At 43.6% G+C, this 21,369-nt stretch overlaps 1 protein-coding gene across 10 annotated transcripts in view; it reads left to right on the forward strand.

Annotated features, from left to right (window-relative positions):
- EPB41L3 (erythrocyte membrane protein band 4.1 like 3) overlaps positions 1 to 21,369 on the forward strand; it is a 147,370-nt gene that overhangs the window by 2,999 nt on the left and 123,002 nt on the right. For 3 of the 10 annotated variants that reach the window (XM_042909902.1, XM_042909904.1, XM_042909906.1), the window contains exon 1: positions 81 to 189. The exons of 1 other annotated variant lie outside the window; for it this stretch is intronic. The gene's annotated coding sequence lies outside the window, so the exon portion shown is untranslated. Of the gene's footprint in view, positions 1 to 78; positions 190 to 21,369 lie in introns of those variants that run through there. 6 more of the 10 variants (XM_042909908.1, XM_042909909.1, XM_042909910.1 and 3 more) reach the window with 4 other exon arrangements.

Genomic DNA, 21,369 nt, shown 5'->3' on the forward strand with positions numbered 1-21,369 from the left:
GAATTGTGTGCTCAGAAGGGAGAACTGGAGCAGTGAAGTCATTGCCCTGCCTGGTGTTGTGACATCACTATGGCTCAGAGGAAACAAGGGTGGGGCAGGCAAAACCAGACGGTCTGAAGCATCTTGCTGCCTTTAACTTTGCCTGGTAAATGAATGACACTCCTTTCTCAAGTTGAACTGCGCCATAAGGTATTGTGAATTCAAGGCTGTGTAGGAAAGTATGTTCCATAGATCAAAGAAGAAGAGGGTTTTTTGTGAAATAGTAGAACCCATTGAATATTCCTTTTATGGGGGAAAATACTGTAATCTTTAAGAAGGGTCATTTCAAAAATTATCTAGAGAGCAAGAATAATGAGTCTATATAATTATGTTTATGCACAGAGCCAATGTATCTTTTTTTTTTTTTTTTTTTTTTTTTTTTTTTTTGCTATTCTTTGTACTAAAAGAGCATTCTTATTCTTGCTAAATTTTTGGTTTAGGTAATTAGCGTTGTGTTTTAAAAGTAGCTGTGGTCTATAAAGATAGTGTATTTTCTGGGTAGGCAGTATTCTGATTTATTTTTAAGTGATGTGATTGCAATTGGCAACTGGCAACGATGGAAAAAGCTAGAGATTTCACAAGCTTGCAAGATATCTGCAGTGATTTGGGGTAGTTGATTTCCATTTAAAGTTTTGTTTGGCAAATTATTTTATAATTTAACATTTTAATTCTAACTTAGATTTCTGGTGCACAGATGATCACAGACACATTTCCCCCAAATTAGTATCGAATAAATTATAAGCAGAAGTCTGAAATTCTGAAGCTGTAAAGTACATTTCGTGTTTTGATTGCTGAATGCAGTGTGCTGTGAGCATGAAGAAGTGAAGACCTATAGAATGGCTGCAGACCTTCATTGTCTTTTTTTCTGCCTCCCTGGTTAAGATGACTGTCGTGTTTTTCATGTGAGTGTATTATGCCTGTGGAGGCCCTGGGCAGTTCTTAACTGGGTAGCTATTCCAGAGCACATTTCCAAAGCAAGGGGTGGGGGGGGGGGGGGGGGGGAGGGAAGCTGGAAATGGGAAGAATAACACAAGTAGAGAAGTTGAAATTAGATACCAGGACTGCAGATCACTTGGTGGAAATGTCTTCGGTATTGCATTTTTAGACCCGGTGGTGATTGGTTAAATTGCACACTTTAGAATGGTAAGCTTCTATTAGCACCAAACCTCTAATTCTTTTGTAATTTGCAGTAGGGAGAAAAAGCTGACAACTTAATTTTTAGATTGCTGACATTTTGATACGCTGTTCTTGTAGCCCTTCCTTACAGACTTAAAACAAAAAAAGGAAAGAAGCGGAAAGGTCTGAATTGGACCTAGGAAAAAATGCAGTATGTAACCTGCTTCGCGCGTTTGTTTTTTCTCTCCAGTTTTACTTGAGTGAGCGAGTGCCTGATGTGAGTAGGATCTTCTTTTTCTTGGAGCTTCCTCCCCCAACCAAGTACAGGTCTAAACACTTATAGCGTTGAGTAAATACTCTTGGACTTGAATGAAAAATGAGGTCGCTTGTGACTTCTGCCTCCCTACAGAAAACATTTGAAAAGGCTTCAAAAGCACTGCTGCTTTATTTAAAAATGAGAATTATCGGGCCCGTGTGTGCAGTCATTATTTTTCGTGGCATGATCCTTTTCATAACAAGCTTGCTATTCTTCCCATAGCTTGAATGAGGTAGGATCTGGAGGTTTTCCCCTATCAGAGAAGAGAATACTGCAGGTACCAAGAGAAAAAAAGAATGGCTTCTTTAAACAGAAGATCTGCAGGCGGCCTGCTTCCTCTCCTGCCAGCTCTAATTGCTGTCATGCAGGACATCAGTATGGAGGGAATTCTCAGAAGACAAGGAGAGGGATCTCTCTGAGTGAAGTGTGGCAAAAGCTGAAAATGGATTAGGGCTGGGTGACGATCTTGATCCTGACGTCGGACTAAAACAGAAAAACGATTTTTCTGTTGTAGATCTCTCCTCTGCGGTCATTTTTGTACATAGCGTTTACATTGTCAAACAGGGAGTTTCTGTGTATTTCTGCGAGCCCCAAACTTCGTCATTTCTGGGACAAACTTCTATTTTGGCGTTTTGACGTGTCTGAAATGGGGATGTGACTTAACAGTTATCCTCAGCCATGTGGCAACTTATTTCAGTGATTGGAGCCTGCATCAGAAATTGGAGATTGGAGGTCAGCTGATTGGAAGAAAATCTCGGAGAAGTAATGGCCCTGGGAAGAAATAGTGCCTCACCAATGATATGTAGGAGATGGCTGTGGAAAAGCACAGACCACAGTAACTGAGCCGGCCTGCCATTCAAAGGAGTTGGAAATCTGACCCAGTAAAGAATTTGTAGGAATACCTTGGCCAGATGATTCTGTTTCTATGTATTTATTTATGCAAAGAATACCTAAATATTCTAAGAGTTCTTTAACTTAAATGAGAATTCCAACATATGAGTCACAGCTCGATTGGTGGAGTGCTGTATAATGTGATCTCTTGCAACGAAGGAGGTCCTGAATTTTACGGAAGCTGGTTTGTCACTTCGCTATGCAAAATTTTTTAAATGCTTTATAGTGCTCAGTGCTTATTGATGTGGCTCATTCTGTGTATTAGCATTATGTTTCTTACGTGTATCCCTTTATAGGAAACCTCTATCGAATGATCTTCATCTTCTGTTTTGGTCCTTGGAAGATGGTCGGACTTTGATTGAGATTTGTCATTGAGAAGACATTCCTGATTAGGACACTCCAGAAGTCAACAGGCCTAAATTTAGCTGGAGTGTGGCTTTTACACTAGGGAGTAGTGGGAGACAAGTTGAAGGAGGAAGAGTGGGGCCTGATCATGGAAGGTTTTTAGATACGAGGCTAAAGAATATTTTGGGCTTTACTGGATAGTGGGGAGCCCATGAGGGAAGTTGAGTAGGGAAGAAGAGTGTTTGGCTGGTGATGAATGTAAGGATATATTGGAAGAATAGGAGTCTGGAGATAAATGGTCTTGTGTTAATGGCCTAATCCAGAATTTTTCCGAAATGCATTGTAAGGATTTCTCTCCTCAGTGATTGATATTTTGGCAACTCCTTATATTTTTTGTGGTCACATTTAGTCGGAGATCAGTGGCCCACTTTGGGGCTGTTTAGAGTGGAAATTAGATCTATGGAAGATGGGAAGATTTTCATGCTGCTTATTTATCCTTCCAAATAAAATACCTTTGTTATTTGAGATTTTAAAAATAGTGCTTAAAATGGCTTCGAATATATTCTAAAATCCTGAAAAAGAGAAAAAAAAAACCTCGTCCTCTAAAGACAGCTGCTTTAATATTTTGGGCAAACACGCTTCTGAAGCTATCTCTTGGAATGTATAATATGCTGTAGCGGGTCCAGGAATCGGACAGACTTGAGTTGGGCTCCCAGTCTCGCCGTTGGATGGTTCTGTGACCCGGGTCAGGTCTCCCCTTGGAGTCTGTTTCCTAATTTCTAAAATGGTCTTAATGCTTACATCTCCAGGATATGAGTATTAACTGATAGAACACATGCTAAGCACGGCTCATAGTCACTGATACATAAGTGCTTAGTAAATAGCAGTAGCTTTATTTTGTGTATGTATGGATTCAGATGGGTACATGATATTTTACAAGAATAGATTTCTAGCTTACACATTAATATGTAACCATTTTCTTTTTTATGTAACAGTATGTCCTGGGAAGCTCTCTCCTGTATACAAATCTATATCTATGTCGTTATTTTTAATGGGAGATAATAATTTTCTTTGGGTCCTATGCAGTAAGGTGAAGGATCATTACCTTAATGATAGTGGTTATTTGAAGTCTTGTCATCCAGCCCCTCCTCCTCCTGCTACTTGCCTGTACTTTTCATCATTTGTCTTGTAGCACACACATCAGAGGGCTGCAGTAAAAACAGAACACTTAAGCAAAATTAAAATCTCGAATGGCAATTGTGTCCATCTCAGTGTTGTGTGTGCATATTTAGTTATACTTAAACAGTCGGACTTTAGCCATATGTTTCTTTGTCACAGACGAGGAGTCTGGAGTTCTCTCTTGTCCAGCAAGAGAGTGGATGCGGAAGTGAATACGAGAGAGGCAAATGTCCGGGAGGAGACAAGAGCCCCAGACGGGTTTCATTTCTGTATTTATTGACTACTCAAGATCTTACACACGTGGTGAACGTGAAGGAAACCATCAGACCGTAATCGTTCACTTGTGTATAAGAAGCGAAGGGTCTGGGGGGCAAATGGAGTTTGCGATCAAGGCACGTTGGCACCAGATGGAAAGTTAATTCCTGCAGGTGGTAGAACAAGTTAACTTGTGATCCCACTACAGTATCTCACTAGCTAACCGGGGGCCCTCTCGCCCTGTGGCGGCGGCTTTCCACCCTAAGCTTTTTTCTAACCCATCTATGTGAGCAGGGCCCGTTTCCCCACATTTCTTGATTTCTTTTCACCTGTAATGTGTAGTCTGTTCACAGTGATCTCCCACCAGCACAGCTTAACTTTTAGGTCCCAGGGACCCACGGTCTCCCCACATGCATTCTGGCACATTCCAACAGGCAGCAGACACCACAGCCTGTAACTGAACTAGACTCTGAGTTCAGAGTCTAGACGCTTGAGAGTCTGGGATAGTCTAGGAGGTGTGGTGGGGGCATCGGGCTTCCAGAGACAGCCTTGTTCTGACGTCTGAGCCCTCCCTTTGTCTTCAGCAGTGAGGGTTAACAAATGTCAGACTCGGTTCACGGATTTCATGCAGGTGCTCCAGGGATGTGGACCACTCTGTTGTTTTATAGACTAGCCCATGTTTTTGACCCATCTTAGGTTTACTTGAAATCCATCTGGTTTTCCCTACATTCATGTGGCTGAGGCAAATAGCTTTATGGTCTCAAGATGGCACTAACTGGAAGGGTGCACCTAGACTTCTGCTAGGTTGCCATTGTGGAGTCTGAGCTTGAGGATGGCCTGGAAGTTGCTTGGTGATTTGTATCTGGAGTTACATCGTGGGGAGAGAATTCTAGATTTTTGTTTACTTCATGCCATTATTTTGTGCTAATAGGTGCTGACTTTTATGAACTTGAGCTTAAAAGGAATACTGTTAGTGGACAAAGCATGGGGTTGGAAAAAGGATAGAACTGACTGGTTTGCTCAAGGCATTTGGAAAGCTCTTCCCCTTAAATCCTGAAGTCGAGGTAACAGTAATTCACGGGGAGGAGCTATGTTGTAGAATAAAATACAGTGAGCTGGAGTAGATATGGGTCGAAACATCTGCTCACCTTCAGCTAAGTAACTTTGGGCAGGTTGCTTCATTTCTCCGGACAATGTTTCCCAGCTGTGAAATGGCGGTGATCATGCCAACCAGAAGGTTGAAATGAGACCTATATATCCCAAGACCTCTAGAGCCATGTGCAATGAGAGTAGGCACATAGTAAACATTTTGCCATTTAAGCTACTTTGTTGTTTGCCTACTTTGCTTGCTCCTAGAGACCTGTTAGGAATTGTGAGCCTCCAAAGCTAAATCTGCAAGAGGAGTATGGAATTTGGGGAACATTCCACCTCAAACTCCATAATCCTAAAAGATGACCCTCAATGAGGCTATAGACTTTTGTCAAGTTTGCAACTCCAAATGACAGCTGTAGGCGTTTGCAAGGAATTAGCCACGGTGGCTTTCAAATTTTCATGTGTAACAACTAGTGGGGGATTTGTTAAAAAGCAACTTCTAGGGATCTGTCCATAGTTCTCACTCAGTAGATCTGGAGCTGGGTCCAGGCATCTGTATGTCCCAACGGGTGCTTCAGTGGATATTAATTCTGTGACCTCTGGACTGCATTTTGTGATTGCTATCTTACAGAATCTTTCTCAACAACCTTCTAGTTTATTGGCTTTTTTTTTCTAGTGAATATGTAATCTGGAAAGGTAATGTACTAAATAGTACTAAGGTTTGAGAGAATGCTCTGCATAGAGAGCCCTGCCTCGTTTTCACTGTGGCTGGTCTACCGCTTAATCCCTCTTGTGGCCCTAGGAAATTAACTTACAAGACTAAGGAAGTTAGGATTAAAGGTTAGTTTTCTTATCTGTTCAAACAGGATGATGGTAGTTCTGTAGCATAAATGTCGGGAATATTAACTGAGTAAGTAAAACTACGTGGCTCAGTATGTCTTCGGTTGGGTTAATTTTCTTTCTTTTAAAATAGAGTATAATCAGTGGAGAAGATATGCTTCCATGAGTAAAGGTGATTCTATTGATCAAAATCATACTTAGCTATTTGGGTTTTATAGATATTTTTAAGCTGCTATGAAGTTCTATATGTGAAAATTAAAAGCTTTGTGTGTGCAAATGTTACCATTTTTAGTGGTATCATATAAATGGTGAATGGCCCGATTACATAATGATGCATGTTAATTAGCACTATTTTTCTATATTCCTGTCCAAGAAGGACATACTTTTCACTTCTCTATGTACAGAGGCAACAAAAGTCAGTTGTGTTTCATACTTAAGTTACATCAGTTTCTCAGGATCTAAAGATGAATTCCAGAGGGAGTTTCCAGACCTTGGAGCTATAGTTACAGTGCAGCTTGAAGGGTCTTAAGGAGCTTTCCTGACAGCATGGCTCTTGGTATAGAGAGGCAGCAAGTGAGATGAGTTGTTTAACCATCTTCAGACATTGACTTTTCTCCCTCTCATCGCTATGTCTCCAGATGTCACCAAACTTGCATCTTGGAACCACCTGTAAGAGTGCCTGAACAATAAGATCATATATGGGAAGGGTAAAGGCTGGAATATACAGATATCAGTAAATTAAATTTCATAATCTCTTTTTCTACTTAATTTCCAATGAAATGTTCCTCTGAAACATTTACTAGTTTTACTGGCTCACCATCATACCTGTTATTTCCACATGCTCTTATTTAAGAGTTGGCTTTCAACCTAGTGATCTCCTTGCCCGCAACTTCCTCTGGCTAGAATCGTAAACCACCTTCTGTGGACTTCTACTGTACCAAAGAGTCCGTGTTGCTGGTCAGATCAAACACAGCCCCCTGAACGAGCCCCTCCACTCTGCCCTTGGCAGCTTTCCACACTCTCTGTCTCAGTGAATATTTTAACTGTCCTCCACGGTGAATCCAGGTCCTCTCCACCCGGGCCAGCTTCTGTCCCAACTATTCCTTCTCCAGATGACTCCGGTTCCAGTGTCTGGCAGCCTAAAGAAAGAAGCAAAACAAACCAACCCCGTCTTTTGACTCCGCTTCCTCCTCCAGCTTATTGCCCGTGTTTCTTTTCAGCTGCTTGGCGGTGAGCCAGACTTCTTTGAAATTATGATTTGTCCAAGCAGGATGCTCATTTGGCAACAGTGATAGTTAATTTTAGGACTCACTCTAACGTATACCAAAATACACATCTAGACTCTAAAGACCGGTGATATGCGCCAAAACATGGCACTTTGAGCCTTTGTAAAGTTTTGCTCCTTTATTCGTTTGTTTACTCCATAGATACTTACAGAAGGCTCCTTATGAACCTGGTACCTTGCCTGGTGCTAGGATTACAGTACTGAACAGGACAGAGCAGACCTATGCTTTCCTGTTTGCCCTGGATTTTAAGCAGGGGGACAGGCAATCAGCAAATAAGTGTGGTTACAGAGAATGATGAATGCTCTGAAGCAGGACCAGATCACAGACGGTGGGTGTAGAGGACTACTTGAGATACTATCACGTGGGGACTTTTAACATTATACAAAGTCCTTTCTGTTTGTATCCCTTCTCTTTGGGTGCGACACCAATTCTCCGTTGTAAGTGGCCCGGGGGCAGGAACCGCATCTGTAATCATCCTGTGTCGTTTCATTCAGCCATGTCAGTGCTGAATTAATAGCTTTCACTCTTGTCACACCTTTCCTGTGCGTACCTTTCCGGTGCCGTTATTTTGACTTTGAATACACATTCTCTTCTTTCTCGTTTAGTTTCTTCTCCTGTCCCACTCAGGTGTCGGCCAACTGTGAAACTAATGATGCTTGTTACTTAAGTTTGAGTTCGACATTTTATAATCTTAAAGAACGTCCCCCAAATTGTAAAAGCTTTTGCGCTTACAAAACCCACATCTGCCTCTGAGCCTAACCCACTTTCAGCTGCCCCTTTGCTGAGTTCGGACTGCAACTCTGGTTAACGGGATCCAGAACCTTGGCCGTGTCCCAACTCATTCATGTTCTGAAGTATCTCACGGGTATACACGGCAGACATTCCAAAGGCTTGTGTTTATGTGCAACTTGGCTAAAAGAAGCCCCTGAACCTCTCTGAGCAAGAGTTCTAAATTTACAGTAACCTCTTGCTTCTTCCCATAGAATTATGATGACGAGGTGTGTAATTGATGTGAAAGCACTTTTCCAGCTGCGAGGATGCATACGATAATAATCAACAGTCTTGGTAGGGAGTTAGGATGGCAAACGTTAGGGGAAGGAACATGTTTGACTTCTTTCCTGCTCTGCTCCCACAGTTCTGTGCCTTCACTTGCGCTGCTCACAGTGGAATGTGTGCTGAGTACTCACTAAAGGCCGGCACCATGCAGGTGTCAGCAATAGAGCAAGAGGGAAACGAACAGCAGTACTGACTCTCCTGGGGCTGCCTGTCCCCCAGGGCACAGAGATAAGTAATTGCCTGCTTGGCAGTTCCCATCCACCCTGACTGGTGCGTAGTAGGGGAATTGGGGCACTAAATGAGACAAAGGAACCTCACCTACGCAGACTTGGGTGTGTAGTCCTGGAAGGAGAGGACAAGATGTCAGACCTAAGACCTGAGCACCGTGACCTAGCATGGGCGTGTGATAGAAACAAGGGAGGGCTGTCAGGGTCTAGGGTAGGCTAGGAGGGGGTGTTTGAGGTGACTGGGAATCCTGTACCAAAGCCGAGAGGAAAGAGGGAGCTGAGTCACTTCAGGGAATCGAAGGAACTTGCCTCTGGCTAAGAAGCAGGATGGGATCCAGGGATAGTAGGGAGAAGATAAGATGAGCTTTGGAGGCCGCTAGGGTCAGTGTTCAGGGCCCCATGAGCCATCACCTGGTGGGTGGTACGGAGGCAGTTGCCCTGTTGGAGGATGTGGTCAAATGTGATTTTCAGAAAAGTTACTTTGGCTCTCGTAGTAACCTGGGGAATTTACTTTTTTAAGGGATGATGTATCAGGTGTAGTTAAAATTACTGTTTTTGAGTCATTTGAGTGAACAAATGAATCAATAAACTTAATAAGTCCTGACTGCACAGCAGTCTAGATTCATAACTTTGGGAAATACTTAGCCTTAAAAATTTCACTTTGGTTTTCTATAAACTAGGAATAATCACACTTCACAATAAATCAGCCCTTCCAGGAACCCTGTAAGTCCTTTACACGTAGTAAGTACTCACCGCCCAGGGAAGAGTTCAAGGTAGTTTGAAGTAAGGACATGGTCCTGGAAATGGAGGGAAGTGAGTCACTCGGGGAAAGTGTTGAGGAGGTGGGACTTAGGAGGTGGAATTGGGACGCTAGGTGATGCGTCAGGTTGGGGAGGTGGGGGAGAGGGGAGTGGCCCCACTTACTGCTCCTGAGCTTACATGCACCAGGGGGAGCCCTGGGGTGATGGTGGGGTTAGTGACGGTGGCACAGTCGTCAGGAGTTGGGCCCAAGGGTCCTGTGGGACCTCCAGGAAGAGATGTCCAGGAGCCTTTACACAGGAGTCTGCCCACTGGAGAGGTCCAGCTTCAGGGTCAAGACACGGAGTCATTAAAATAGGAAGGTCATTAAAGCCGGGGAAGATGAGTGCAGTATCCTACAGAGAGGACGTCGGGGAAATGGGTTTCAGGAAGGAGCGGTGTCCCGGGCTCCTGAGTACCCAGGAGATCCCGTTCCCGAAACAATTTTGCATTTAGTGGCCTCGAGGCTGGCCAGCTCTCAGTCAGGAGCCCAGAGAGGTGCCCATTTCCCTGCTCTCATTTCTCTCCCCGGCCCAGGGCGTCCAAGGGTGGGGTGGACTGCAGTGGGTTCAGGAGAAGAGGAAAGTAAGGAAGTAGGAGAAGCGCACACAGTTGCAGGGCTGGGTTAGCTGGGTGCTCATAGAAAGACTGGAAGCATGGGCTATGAGGTATGAGACACCCTATGAATTTCTGTCCACAGTGTTTTATTATTCTTTTTAAAGAAGTGTATTGAGAAGCAAAGGTGACATTGCTAAAAATACCACCCATGTAGAGAAGGGGCTGTATTTAAAATTGTGACAGGCAGCTTACTTTAAAGCACTGAGCATAGATTTGCCGTATTTTCTTTTATACAGCCCTATTCTGTAGACCGTGAAAGGTTCTAATTTGAGAAAAGTGCCAGAAAAGTGATGACGGCCTTTTCATTCCCTTCATTCGCCCCCTTTTCTCCTCGTGATAACAAATGATTCTACGAGGGGTAAAATATTCTTGATCATAGCTGAACACAAGTGCTGCCTTTTACTCCAAGGTGAATGTCAAGACGACCCACGGATGCTGAAGGAACCCAAGGATGCTGGGGTAGGGTTGAGGATTCTTTTCTGAAAACAGTGCAAAATATTTCGGATCCACAGAAAGGTTGAGGAATAATATGGTGACCCCCTGTGTACCCACCGTGCAGCTTAAGAAGTAGAACAGAAGTGCTGGATCTTGCCAAGCTCTCCTTCTCAGTTGTGCCTTCCTCCCTCCCCTGAGCGGCCATTTTTCTGGATTTGTGTTTAGCCTAATGATAACCGTTCTTTAGTCCTTTCCACTTATGATTTATAGTATCACCAAATTACTTGTGGTATTGTTTTTAATGTTTAAGAAACCAAATGATGTGCTGTATATATATCCTTTAGCAGCTTGCTTTTGTCAGTCAGCGTTACGTTGTGTTCGTGCACATTGACATCTGTCGTATTCTACGGTGTATTTCTTGGTGGGGATCAGATGCGTTAGCCAGTGTTCGTGGCTTCCTTACTCATCCTGGAACAGGGTCATGCTTCCACCTCAGAGATGTGGTACTTGCTGTCCCCTCAGCCTGGAACATTCTCCAGCAGCATAGTTACCCAGCTTGCTTCTGGCACGTAAGCCCCCCCACAACCTCGCATTCCATCCAACACTACCTGTTCCCTTCCTTGCTGACATTTCTTTATATTAAACATATTTTACTTATTTATGTTTCTCGTGCATCTGCCCCACCCAGAGAATATCAGCTTCGTGAGGACAGGCCTTCTAGCTGTTTTGTTCACTGACATAAACCCCAGTTCTTAGAACAGTGCTGAGCATATAACACGTGCCCAGGACGTATTTAAATGAAGGAGTTGTTTAAAATATAATGTGAGACCATCTCATGAATTTATGAAGGAGAAGCCTAAGTCAATCTTTAACATTTAGTGGCTCTGGTTTAGTTACAAGTGATTTTAACTTTAAATTGTAAGTATAACCTTAAAAAAGTGAGATCGTCTGATGAGAAAACATGCCCGTATGGCCTGCGGGATGATTCTTGGGATGTAAAAGAATTGGTATGTGTGCCAGATCAAGACATACGTCACTGAGCAGTGTCATGCTTCCAGAGTGACAGTTGGGTTCCAGTCATTTTCGATTAACTTGGACTTGGTATTCTTGATGGCTCGTTAGAATGTCGTAATTTACCCCCTCCTTAAGAATTAGCACTTGCGCGTTGTCAGTACCTTCCCAGACATACCATCTGGCCTGCCCCCTTTTTCCCCTTCCAATTTTAGCACAGTCTAAGGTAAACAGCTTTTTTTTTTTTTCCTTGCCAATGAATATTCCATTGTCTTGTAATTTAGAAAATCATTTGTACATCTCTCGTGTTCCCTCTTTGTGCTGGGAAAATCAAGGTGCAGTTGGTTTTTAATTCTGAGCTCTTCCGGGAAATATCAAGTAGATAAGTGAGGTTTTGATTAGGCATGCATTCTAATGAAAGCAAACTGAATGATAATTTTTCATTTGGAATACAGTAGGAGGTGGAAAGGTATAAAGCTATTTGTATTTTCACAGCTGGCAAAATCAGCCACAACTTAAAGAATTTCTTATCCAAAAGAAAGTTCTCATTACTGCCTGATTTCTGTTTCTTTATAGGAAACTTAATTATTCTCTAAATCTAAGTATCGTGTCTAGAGTACAGGAGGGCGGCAATCCAGAATTTCTTTCTGTCTACCTCCACATAGTCGGCATCAGTGAAGTGGAATGGGCTCTCTTCGTTCTTCAGTTTGTTTTCAATTACAGTTGACCTTTGAACAACACCGGTTTGAACGCAGGTCTACTTCATGTGGATTTTTTTCGGATAAATATAGTACAGTGTGTTCTGATTTTCTTAATATTTTCTTCTCTCTAGCTTTATTATAGGAATACAGTACGTAATATGTATTACAGAATCGTGTTAAATCACTGTTTGTTATTGGTAGGGCTTCAGTCAACAGTAGGCTATTAGAACCAAAAGTTATACACAGATATCCAGCTGTAGGGGGTGGATAACCCTCATGTTGTTCAAGGACAAACTGCATATTCCTTTTTTCTTGATGCCAAAAGTGACTTATTCCTTCATGAGGCTCTGAGATTAGTGTGAGCTGAGCATGTCCAGTTGATAAAGGACGGCTGACTGATAAGATGCCAAATTAGATATTCTGACAACTGACGATGTGGGAGTCCCACACCCCCCCATAGCCGTTCCTCGTGAGGTTCTTCAGCTGATGGCCCACAGGATTAGGTTTGCCCAAGACATCCAAGTGTTCCACCCCTTAGGGTCCATCTGCGGTTGGCTTCACAGAGTCTAGGATGCCTGATGGCCACCGCGACTCCATTTGAAGCCATTATTCTTCAGCGTGGGCTTTAGTCAGGATTCCGTCTCAGGCCCGGGTCAGCAAAGCTGGTGTTTTGAAGTTCTCTTTAAAGAGACTGTGAGGACATAGATCATTGTTTTTCTGGCTTTCTCGTGAAATGGAATGGTCTGGTGAGACAGTCTTGTTTCTTGGTGTTCTTTTATCTGATACTGAAAGGAAGATGAAGTTGAAAACATTTTAGTAGAAATACTAGCATCATTATGATCCTCATAAGCCTTAAATATGCATCGACCATTTCTCCTATAGAAAGTATCTTTTTTGGAAGAGGTAACTAGAGACACTGACTGCAACGATTTTAATGCATCTGCCTGATAGAGAAGTTGATCGAGTGGTAAAGATGTCAATTTAGGTATTCCTTAATAATGCAAGATTTAGAAGGCCTGTGTGCTTGCAGATCATTCTCTTCATGTTTTGTATTGTACATGTAATACCTATATAATAATCGTACATATGTATTGTGACTATAATATATTTATATGTGTTATAATTGTGGGAGTTTGGGATCAGATTTGTGACAGGCAGTTCATTGTCTGTATATATCATACAACGTGTATGTTTAGTCCCAGCTCAGTCACTTTTTTCTAACAGTGCAGTCATGAGCAAGTTCTTGAGTTTCTTTAACTATTTATTTATTTATTTATTTATTTATTTATTTATTGAGAGAGAGAGAGAGCGAGCACATGATCAGGGGAGCGACAGAAGAGAGAAAGGGAAACAGGATCCGAAGTAGGCTCTGGCTGACAGCAGAGAGCCCGATGCGGGGCTGGAATTCACAAACAGTAAGATCATGACCTGAGCAGAAGTCGGATGCTCAACTGACTGAGCCGCCCAGGCGCCCTCTTGAGAGTTTCTTTACCACGGTTTCTTCACCTGCCAAGTGTGAATGGTAATACTAGCCTTGGGTTTATGTGACATTTATGTGCATGTGCATATCCAAAACGGGAATTGTAGTAAAGCTGGCCTGATTGTGTTGTTATATGGGTTATTAATAGTACTAATACTTCCTAGAGTTGGATTCAAAATGTGAGTTCACGGAACAGTGCTGATCCACGTGAAAGCTTTCCTAGGCCATGCTGTTGCTCTTGGACAGACTCCTCATTGCTTTGGTTGTCTGGCTCCTACACTGACCACCCAGGCCCCTGGGCTGTCCAGCCCTGCTCTCCTTGGGCCCAGCAAGGAGCAAATGTTGAAAGGGCATCAAAGAAGGGGAACTTATGTTACTTGGCTGCTCTCATTATTTCATTTCATTTTGAATGGAATACAATGAAGTGTGGCGTATCAGTGCTAAAACTGAGTTCCCTGCAATGCATGATTAAAAGTGAAGAATTGAAATAAACTAGACAGGTGATCTCACCGTGTTAACATTTGTCGTGTGCATCTTTCAGTCTGACCAGCACCTGCTCCCTTTTGCTCCAGAGAATTGCTCCTGACTCCTTTGTTGTGATTATCTGGGACTGCCAATCCAGGCTGCCTGCTCCCTGGCTACAGCGGTAGGCTGGGTACCCAGGCCTTGTCTGTCACGCTCCTCCGTTCCAGCCATGTGATCGGGCCAGCTCAGCAGATCCTCCCAGGACGTGTCCACAGATAGAGTGAAGGGGCCTTAATTTTCCGAGCGGTGGAGATAGAACAATGTGGCCTCCTTGCGTGGCCCAAAGGGCATCGAGTCAGAAGGAGACATGAGATTCTATTTTAGCAGCATAGAATCCCTGATCTGCCCTGTTTCCTGAAAATGACCGAAGGAAGTAGTTTGTTTATATTTGTTAATTAAGGATGGCAGGAAAGCAGCTGTCAGCAGTATAATATTGTAGTTAAGAGCCCAGCCAATTACTGTCTGTATGACCAGAGGAAAGTTAAATAACCTCTCTGTGCTTCAGTTTCTTCATTTGGGAATAGTGATAATACCCACTCCATAGGTTTGTTGTAAGAGTTAAGTAAGCAAATATATTTAGAGATATCTGTATATATACACATACACATATGTATTTGTAGGGCATTATAAAAATATATACATATTTTTAAGATCCTTTTTATTTTAATCCAAAAGCTTTTAAAACAAAAAACCTAGTAAGGGCATGATCTTGGACAGCCTTTCTCAAAGAAGACAAACTGATAACCAACAGGTATTAAACTTTAAAAATTGAATATATCTTGAAAATTAAATGGGGAAGAATTGCATTTTATTTTGCAAAAAGATTGTACCTAACCCTTTTAGGCACAAATTTACGTATACATTTATCTATAGCAGTTTGAGAGTATCAGTATGTTTGACTTGGAGTGTTGGTTTATTGTTTTGATTGACAAAAAACCCGACTCAAATAGTTTGAGGAAGGAAAAAGAGAATTCATCAGGAGGAGGCTGTGGTGGTCTAGAATCGGAGGAAGGCATGGGGGCAAAACGGAACTTGGAGAGATCCACTTTAAATAGCTTCTGTCCAGAAACCACTGTGGGTGATGTTTGGCCTAGTAGCCACATCCAGTGCCATTTCATGTTCTGTGATGTCCGTTTACCAGTTTGTGAAATCGGAATATATGGAAACCGTTGCCTTCGTGGTCATTGTGGCCCGTGTAGAACGTACACAGACCTGGCCTCGTGGAAATTTTAGTGGGTATCACTCCTTCTGTATATCCCTGCTGGCTTGACCTGTGATGCTTTTGAGATTGGGTCCTTGTTCTTTCAGTCTTGAAATACAGTCTGTGTAATGTGATTTGTGGTGCACTGAAGTAAAATGGAAAACCTGTCTATTGTGTCTACGGCTTTGCTTTGTTATGTTTCATTGTTTACTATTTGGCTCCTCGTGGGATGACTTTTAGGAGCGATGTTAGTTTTTCATGGTTTCAAATCACTGAATGTAAACGTGGGTCAGAAACCAGGGGAATAGATGTGTTCTAAAGGCTTTGAACTCTAATGACATTTTATGGTGAGCAGGCTGATGAAAGCACTTACGTGTTTTTGAAGTCGAGCACAAAACAATGAAACCTACAGCCTCGAAAAGAGAGTCTATCGAGTATGACTTGCATGAAAAATACCTTTTATCCAGATCACCATTTACGTCCACAGATATTACATTGTTTGTGTTATTATACTGTAACTATAAACTTCTGTTTGGTATTGAAAGGAGTAAATGTTTCTGTTCTACAAAGATAACCCTTTTAATTACGGTCAACAACCTCCTGAGATGCATTGTTGGATAATGTTTAATTGTGTTCTTGCTACAAGTTAAATTTTTGTTTATATTGTATATTATGTTTAAGGCTTTTAATGGCTGATGTTGAGACTAGGTGTCAATATTTCAACATCTTGTGACTAAGGTAATCACAGTGATATTGAGTGCCAGCTGAATTGTTTATACTCATCCACTTATTCACCATATTTTTTCATGAGAACCTATTATATGCCATGCACTTTAGTACCTAGTGGTGAGCGGAAACCAGAAAATTTCTGCCCACATGGAGCTTATATTCTAGTCAGATTTTCTGCTATCTCCTCTGAGCCTGCAAAATCCTTGTTAGGTAGGTATTATGCCCAGTCTCTAAGTTCTGAGTGCAGGTTTGCGCTTTAAACTCTTTGAACCTGGGAGGTGAGGGAGGGAGGCATGGGTGACATTACCTGGAAGAGAAATAATACAAAAGCTAATGAGTGTCGCATTTTCTAATTGTGTTCCCCTAAGTGATGAATGTCAATAAGGGTGTTATTCTGTGTAACACAGATGGGGAGACACTAGTTTAAAGTGTTACTGTTTTATTATTTAAAAAAATGTTTTAATGTTTATTTTTGAGAGAGCGAGAGAGAGAGAAGGAGGGAGGGAGGAAGAGGAAGAGAGGAGGGACAGAGAGAGAGGGAGACACAGAATCCAAAGCAGGCTGCAGACTCTGAGCTGTCAGCACAGAGCCTGCTACGGGGCTCGAACTCACAAACCGTGAGATCATGACCTGAGCTGAAGCCAGACACTTAATCGGCTGAGCCACCCAGGCGTCCCTCTGTTTTATTATTAATCAGATTTCACATATTAGTTTTTAGATATTTTTTCTTCAAATAGGATTTTTACCATGGAAACGTTGGGTTTAAATTCCTGGAAAATATTTGAAGTGAATTTATCTTTAATTTTTTTATTTGATTGGCAGTGACCTTCATAACTAATATTCATACGGAAGATAGATGATTATACTTTGGCCTTTCCTAGCCAGGAGATTTTTAACTCCTGGGGAGTTGTTTAACCATCCCGACCTCGCTCCCTTCCTTTCTCATAAGAGGCAGGCAGCTTAATTGTCTCTCCTAGATTAATAGTCTGTGACTCAGAAACATGTCCAACTGACACAACTCAGAGATAAATCTGTCAACCTAGTTGATTTGACCTTGATTATTCTTTCCATGACTTGAAGCCTGTTTCTTCTGGGGGCATGTCTGGTTTGACACCCTTGAAATGTTGTCAGTTACCGTGTCTTGCCGTTAGTTGGTATGTCGTGAAGCCCAAACAGTGAAGGCGGAGATGCGGCCACAGGTCGTGGCAAAGGCCCTTGACTCGCCTCGGAAGACCGAGAAGTCTCCTAGCGGAGCAGCACTCGCCGCTTTGATCCACGCGGATGTTCTGGGTTTTGGTTGTCCTCACCAGCGTTTGCATTGCTGTGGACAAGGAGGATATTCGTCATTCTAGTGATTTCCATTAAGATTGACCAGTGTACAGCTTGTGGGGTGACCAGCTACTGGAGGAAAAGTTATTCCTCAGCTAAATCCACCTCAAAGATGGAGGGAAGGCGTAAAGGCTTTCTATGGGGAAACAAAGCCTGTGTGTTGGATGGACCTCCCAGCTGAAAATGAAGATCCTACCTTCACCTCTGGCAGAGGTCCTACGGTGACTCAGTGAGGAGACCTTGCAAAGGTGTCTTCAGAGCCCAGTTCATGACTCCAGGGGTGGGGGACACCGAGCTGGTGGCTTCAGCACTGTCTTTTAGGAAAGGCATCCAACAGTTCCATAGGAACTGACCTTTGCTATTAAAACCTACTTGGGGGCACCTGGGTGGCTCAGTGGGTTAAGCATCCGACTTTGGCTCAGGTCACGATCTCACAACAGTTCGTGAGTTCGAGCCCCGCGTCGGGCTCTGTGCCGACAGCTTGGAGCCTGGAGCCTGCTTCGGATTCTGTGTCTCCCTCTCTCCTGCCCCTCGTCTGCTTGCACGTGCTCTCTTTGTCTCGAAGATAAATAAATATTGGGAAAAGAAAAGCATAAAACCTATTTGGCACTTTGTTTGTTGAGGCCTAGCAGTTCTTGGTTACAGGCGATGGCTAAGTGACTATTTGCCTGAGGAGTTTGGAAAAGGAGAAAAATGAGAGACGAGATGAACACATCAGAAGTAATTGAGGGGTTGGGTGGGCAGAAAAACAAGAGGGTTTTGTCGTCATCGATCTCCCCCTTCCTTTACTGGAAGTGGTGAGGAGCAGTTTGACAGGCTGGGAGGACATCCTCGCACGTGTCTGCACCTGTACAGGGCGGAAGAGCGGGCCCGCGCCACGTGGACCGTGTTCGCTGGGAACGTGATGTGTGCTTTCACCGCAGAACAACTGTTGAGGATTTGTTGTTGTTTCGGTCATGTTTTCTTCTCCTCAAAGCTTCGCGTGGGTCGTTTTCCCTGCAATTTTTCTCTCTTATCAACCCTATAATTTTATTGTAATAATTCACTGTGGGATGTCACTTGACACACAGCCGAGCCGACGTCTTTGCGGAGCATAACAGATTGCCTGCTAATTTGCCAAACAAACGGGTTCAGACACTTTTTCGTGAGCCGCCCCTTATTCTCTGAAACTTCTGAGATCCTCGTACCAAAAGAAAAAGTTGGAATCGTCCCATTCGAATACTCCTTTTTGTCTTCAAATACGTGTCCACGTAGAAGGACGTTTGTTGTGCCATCATCCCTCAGTTGAGAGCACAGGGAAACCCTAAACGACAGGGGGAAGCCAGTTGCCTGAGTGTTTACATCCCTACAGTGGCCACTGGTCGCTGTTAAACATTAGGGGATAGTCTCATCCATCTAGTACGGAAACTGTTAAGAAATCGTATTCACGCTATGCTGCTTATTCGTTAGTTCATTCAGCAAATATTTTCCGAGTGCCCGCCGTTGAGTGCCAGGCATCATTCTGAGAACTGAAGGTAGAGCAGCGAACGAGCCAATGAAAGTCCTTGCTGTCCCGGTGGTTGCACTGTAGCGGCGAGAAACCATACGTAAACGATACATTAACACAGAATGTGCGAGGTCTGAGAAGTGTCACGGAGCCAACAAAGCCGGGAAGAGGAATCGGAAGGGCAGGTTGAAATTCTGGAGAGCTTTAGGGGAGGCGCTGCATGGGAGCCGAGCCCTGGATTGGGGGGAGGGGAGGCCATGGGTGCCTGTCTGCGGGAGGAGCACTCCAGCCTAGGGTGTGAGGTGGAGATGGGCCTGGCGGCTTTAGTTGCTCCAAGGACGCAAATATGGCCGGAACGGAGAGAGGGAGAGTAATAAGGTGGGAGGTCAGGGAAGAAATGGGGCCGCGCGCGGCACAGCTTTGGCTTCCCCCTAGTGCGATGAGAAATGTTTGGGGGCTTCTGAGCAGAGCGGTCCCCTGACCTGAGCTTCGACCCAACCTTCTGTCTTAAGACACGAACTCTAGGGGCGCCTGGGTGGCTCAGTCGGTTAAGCGTCCGACTTCGGCTCGGGTCATGATCTCACAGTTCGTGGGTTCGAGCCCCGCATCAGGTTCTGTGCTGACAGCTCAGAGCCTGGAGCCTGTTTCATATTCTGTGTCTCCCTCTCTCTCTCTCTGACCCACCCCTGTTCATGCTCTGTCTCTCTCTGTCTCAAAAATCAATAAACGTTAAAAAAAAAAAATTTAAAGACATGAACTCTAGAAGATGTGTAAAGAATCGATTCTGTGGGGAGGAGAAAGGAAGGCCAGAGAGAACAGTTAGTTCAGTACAGTGATCCAGGAGAAGGAGACGCTGTCTAGAGCCATGAGACTGGTTAAGCTCTTCGAAGACTGAGTGTAGGTAGAGAAGAGCAGAGCTCTAAGGACTGAGCCCTGTCGTACTCCGGTGTCTACAGACCCAAGAGCAGTTGGGTAGGGGGAAAACCAGGAGCCTGGTGTCGGGAGTCCTAAAGGAGAAAGCATTTGAAGGGGGAGATGGTGCCTGTGCCCTGTGTTGCTGATAGAAAAAGCAGGGTGTGGAGCCGTGTCTAGAAGATGTTTGCCTTTTGTTTAAAACGGGAGAGCTGGGAGACATCTTTGTGCTTGACAACTGAGTATCTGGTGGGGGGGCGGTACTCAAAAACCTTGACCTTGTGTCCTCCTTAGAGGCACAGTGGGGCTCCAGTAAGGTGAGAGGGAGACTTTGAGTTTAAAAATCACAGGAGCGGCGCCTGGGTAGCTCAGTCGGTCAAGCCTCCGACTTCGGCTCAGGTCACGATCTCACGGTCCGTGAGTTCGAGCCCTGCTTCGGGCTCTGTGCTGACAGCTCAGAGCCTGGGGCCTGTTTCAGATTCTGTGTCTCCCTCTCTCTGACCCTCCCCCGTTCATGGTCTGTCTCTCTGTCTCAAAAATAAATAAACGTTAAAAAAAAAATTTTTTTAAATCACAGGAAAGTGGGTGATGGGCATTGAGGAGGGCACCTGCTGGGATGAGCACTGGGTGTTGTACGGAGACTAATTTGACAATACATTTCCTATTAAAGAAAGAAAAATCAGTTAATTTGGGGGTACATATAAGCTGTTTCTAATTTCTAATTCTTCAAAACATTTAAGCTGAGAGCAACTACCACGTGTCCCTTCTTTTTTCTTTCCTTGGCACTTTGAGCAGATCTTCCTGTGGGACCATGACAGGCTCTCACCCGGTCAGACTCTCAGATCGTACTTGGTGCATGCTCTTCATCCATTCACGCGCTCACAAACATTGAGTGCTTAATTGTGCCAGGGATTGCTTGAAATGTTGGGCGACGGAACCGTGAACCAAACAGACAAAATGATACTGCTGGTCTTTGATACCCAGCCCTCTTCCCTCACAACTAATCCCTGCTTGATTTATGGAGCCATATGGATCTTAGAGATTCTAGTAAAATATTGTTCATACGCATCTGGCTTAAGACTCTTCCAGCTTAAGGCTTCCTTGAAGCCTAACTCTAATTTATGACACTGTTTCTGTGAAAAACAGGATTGTTGGCTCTGGACAACCATTTTATAAGTAGCATTTTAGAAATAATTAATTGGCAAGTGGGACCTCCCCTTACCCTACTTTAGCCATTCTGATCAGCAGCTTTTGTGCAATAATCAACCCTTGGTTACCTCTGCTGATAGAAATATGTAGCGTATAGTATACATCTTGACTGCCGAGTTAAAAGAAATCAAATCTGTCTCACTAATTGTTTTGCTTAGGTCAGTCTTAAAATGAGTTTACGTTCGTCAAATCAGCTGATAACCAGGACAATAATCTAGCTACACGCAGTGAAGTGGAAACTTTGGAAGTTCATGGTGTTGAGCGTTTTTGGTTTAAGGAGTCCCGGGGGGGTG

Source organism: Panthera leo, chromosome D3, assembly GCF_018350215.1.
Source record: "Panthera leo isolate Ple1 chromosome D3, P.leo_Ple1_pat1.1, whole genome shotgun sequence".
NCBI lineage: Eukaryota > Metazoa > Chordata > Mammalia > Carnivora > Felidae > Panthera > Panthera leo.